The following is a 4,507-nucleotide window of genomic DNA, read 5'->3' as shown; positions in this document are numbered from 1 at the left end:
CAGACTGGGCGCGGGGGAGCCGAGCTGTGCGGCGCCGAGCCGGAGGGAACAGGGAGAGGGGCCCCAGGGGTGGGGCCGGGGGGGGAGGAGGGGCCGGCGCCTGGGCTGGGGCCAGAGCGAGGGGCCCCCGGTGGCCCCACGGCCCCAGGGCCGAAGTGGACCCGGAGAGGACCGAGAAAAGGCAGCTGGGGTGCTGTGGGTAGCGAGGAGGGGGCGGAGCGCGGGGGTGGGACGGACAGCACTCTCACCCAATCACCGGGGAAGCAGGGCCCTGGGAGGCGGGGAAAGGCGCGCCTACTTGGTGAGCGCCCGGCCGTGAGCGGTCCGCCGGTGCCCCCGGAGTCCTCGCGTGTGCGCCCCGCGCGCGGGAGTCGTGGGCGGGAGCGTGAAGTTGAGGGGGCTGCAAAGTCTGGGACGCGGGGGACACTGCGAGGTTAGGGACGATGGGATTTTCTGGTTCCGACAAGACCGCTGCTGGAGAGACACGGATGAAATTAAGCTCTATTCCGGAGTCTCTTAGCGACCTCAGACTCAGAAATTATGACTGCTTGAATAAGGTAACCCCTAGCCATAAGCACCAGAGCCAGAAATTAGACCCAAATCCTTGACTTCAAGGCTCTGCGCCTTGCCCTTTTCCAGGAGTGACAATTGAGTTGGTTTACCCACAGAGACATTACTGTCACTAAGGGAGGTGTTTTATGGGGCAGTACTATGTTACAGAGGGAGAACTTAAAAGAGAGGGTGTGTGTACCAGATACTGGAGCTTAGCTTTCTCACTCAAGGCTAGCACTCTACCACTTGAGCCACAACTCCACTTACTGTCTTTTGCTGGTTAATTGGAAACAGGAGCCTCACAGACTTTTCTTGCCTGGGCTATCTTCAAACCTCAGCCCTCAGAGCTCAGCCTCCTGAGTAGCTGGGATGATAGATATGAGCCATTACATAGCTCATTTGGGGATTAAAATCAGAAATAAGTTGGGAATCGTGGGGGCATATCTGTAATCTCGACACTCTGGAGGCTGAGGCACGAGAATTTCGAATTTGAGGTCAGCCTGGGTTACACACACACACACATTTTTTTTTTTTAAGTAACTGGGAAAATAAATATCAAATCTGTCTTTCCTGTGTTCTGTGGAAAATCAGCTCTGCCTTGCCTTGGTTGGGCCAAGTTGGACGGGTTTATTTGGTTTAAAACCAGATAGTGACATTTTTGTTTCTGTTTATTTTTCCTTTCTGTAGGAATTTCCTATATGCCTTACCTGTTCTTCTATCAGTAAGACTTCCTCTAACTCAAGGACGCTATAACTTTCTGCCTCCTCCCTCATTTTGCCCAAGTGGCAAAATTTTTCTTTCTTTTTTTACTTGCTACATTCATGCCTCAGCCTCCCGAGTATCTGTGATTACAGGCATGTACTGTTATATCTGGCTTTAATTAAGGATCTTAATAATTAGTGTAAACTATATCCAACATTAGTTAGTTTTATACACAATAGGCTAATCTTATCCTTGTTTCACAGGAAAATTATTATTCCTCTGAAACTTTTAGATCAAGAAAAGAATGCCATGTTAAAGAATTTCTAAACTGGGGGCTAGTGGCTCACACCTGTAATCCTAGCTATTCAACTGAGGAAAACCAGCATGAGGAGCAGGAATGTCTGTGAGACTCTCATCTCCAGTTAACCACCAAGAGTGTGAAGTGGTGGGCTGGGAATATGGCCTAGTGGCACGAGTGCTTGCCTCATACACATGAAGCCCTGGGTTCGATTACCCACATATATAGAAAAGGGCCAGAAGTGCCTCAAGTGGCAGAGTGCTAGCCTTGAGCAAAAAGAAGCCAGGGACAGTGCTCAGGCCCTGAGTCCAAAGCTCAGGACTAGCAAAAAAAAAAAAAAAGTGTGAAGTGGTGCTGTGGCTCAAGTGGTAGAGTGCTAACCTTGAGCTGATAGTACAAGGACCCCACTTAGTCCCTGAGTTCTAAGCCCCAGGACTGACACAAAAGTTTTTTAAATATTTGAAAAAGAATTTCTATGTATCTCTCAAAAGTTGTTTTCTTTCTTTCTTTATTCTCTCAACTTCTTTGCGTTAACTTTAATTACAGTCCGTAGTGAGCACCACACTCAAATTTGATCTTTCACTAACAGGAAATGATTGGGCAATGAAGAAAATCTGCCTGTAGAATCGGAGCCTCTTTGCTTAGAGAACCAGCCCCAGATGAACTTTGACCCTTTGGACTGCACTACAATATTGCAGCCTTTGCATGCGGATAGAGCATGTAAGACTGGTGACTTGGGAGGCCTATTGATTGCAGATATTGATTGAGATATTAAAGAATAAGCTTGTCGTCTCAGATTCAAATGGTTAAAGCTTGACACAGCTCTTTTTTTTTGTTGTTTGTTTCTGACTTGCAAATGCCCACCTAGTTTGAGTCTATGCCATAGATTTAGCCAGCTGATCTGGGCAGCTGGAACTCAGGGGTTTTGTTTGTTTGCTTCGTATTGGTCCTGGGGCTTGAACTCAGTGCCCAAATGCTGTCCCTTTGCTTTTTTCACTCAAGTTGTGGCCGGGGCCATACTTTACCTCCAGCTTTTTGGTGGTTAATTGGAAATAGAGTCTTATAGACTTTTCTGCCCCAGTTGGCTTTGAACCTAAATCCTCAGATCTCAGGTTCCTGAACTGGGAAGATTGCAGGCGTGAGCCACTGATAACTGGCTCCAGATGAAAAGTTTAGAACCAGAACTATTTCAGGTTTTGAATATTTTTCAGATTTTTGAAGTACTTGCCAATACATAAGGAAGTATCTTGGAGATGGGACCCAGTATAAACAGACAAGTCATTTGCGTGTGTATACTTCATATATACAGTCTGAAGGTAACTTTATGCAATATTTTTAATGTGCCTGTGTTTGGACCACAACCTGTCACATAGGTCAGGTATAGAATTTTCCGCTTGTGGGGCTGGGAATATGGCCTAGTGGTAAAGTGCTCATCTTGTATACATGAAGCCCTGGGTTCGATTCCTCAGCACCACATATATAGATAAAGCCAGAAGTGGCGCTGTGGCTCAAGTCACTGCGTGCTAGCCTTGAGCAAAAAGAAGCCAGGGACAGTGCTCAGGCCCTGAATAAAAGGTCCAGGACTGGCCAAAAAAAAAAAAAGAAAAAGAATTTTCTGCTTGTATGTCACAAAATTTTGAATTTTTGGAGCATTTCAGGTTTTGGATTTTTGTGTAAGAGTATTCAATCTGTATAACTATAGCATAAATTCCTAAAAATAGAATTGTTGGATCAAGTCAGGCAGGGTGGTTCATGCTTATAATTCCAGTTATTTGGGAGGCAGAGCCTGGGAGATCATGATCATTTGTTCCTTAGGGCACTGTCTAGTATTCCCAGCACAATGTTGGACAGACATTGTGAAAACAAGCATCCTTACCTAGTTCTTGGTCTTAGAGAGAGCACATTGTCTTCCAACATTGAGTGTAATGGTAGCTATAGATTTTAGATTTTTTTTTGTTTTCTGTTTTTTATTTTTTGTTGTTGTTGTTGTTTTTTTTTTTTTTTTTTTTTTTTTTTGCCAGTCCTGGGCTTGGACTCAGGGCCTGAGCACTGTCCCTGGCTTCTTTTTTGCTCAAGGTTAGCACTCTGCCACTTGAGCCACAGCGCCACTTCTGGATATTTTCTATATATGTGGTGCTAGGGAATTGAACCCAGGGCTTCATGTATACAAGGCAAGCACTCTTGTCACTAGGCCATATTCCCAGGCCTAGCTATAGATTTTTGTAACTATTCTTTTTTTTTTTTTTTTTTGGCCAGTCCTGGGCCTTGGACTCAGGGCCTGAGCACTGTCCCTGGCTTCTTCCCGCTCAAGGCTAGCACTCCGCCACTTGAGCCACAGCACCGCTTCTGGCCGTTTTCTGTATATATAGTGCTGGGGAATCGAACCTAGGGCCTCGTGTATCCGAGGCAGGCACTCTTGCCACTAGGCTATATCCCCAGCCCGTAACTATTCTTTATCACATCACCAAAGCCTGTTCTGCATCTACTGAGATGATTGTGAATTTTTATTCTTTAAGTGTGTATGCCAGTATTGGAACTTGAGCTCAAGGCTGGACACTGTCCCTTAACTTTCCCCCTTAAGGCTAGTTCTCTACCACAGAGAGCTACAGCTCCACTTGAAGCTGTGATCTTTAGATTTTAGCCTTCTGAGTATGATGCTTTCTGAGGATGATAGGCATGAGCCACCCATACGAGTTTGTTTGTTTGTTTTCTGGTGCTGGGGCTTGAACTCAGGGTCTACATGCTGTTCTTGAGTCCTTGTGCTCAAGGCTAGCACTCTACCACTTTGAGCCATAGTGCCACTTCCAGCTTTTCAAAAGTAGTTAATTAGAGGTAAGAGTCTCACAAACTTCCCTGCCTGGGTTGGCTTCAAATCATGATCCTCAGACCCCAGCCACTTGAGTAGCTAGGATTACAGTGTGAGCCACTGGCACTGGGCTTAGAGCTGGGTTTAAC

Source organism: Perognathus longimembris, chromosome 1, assembly GCF_023159225.1.
Source record: "Perognathus longimembris pacificus isolate PPM17 chromosome 1, ASM2315922v1, whole genome shotgun sequence".
NCBI lineage: Eukaryota > Metazoa > Chordata > Mammalia > Rodentia > Heteromyidae > Perognathus > Perognathus longimembris.
Note: the sequence above shows the minus strand (reverse complement) of the source record.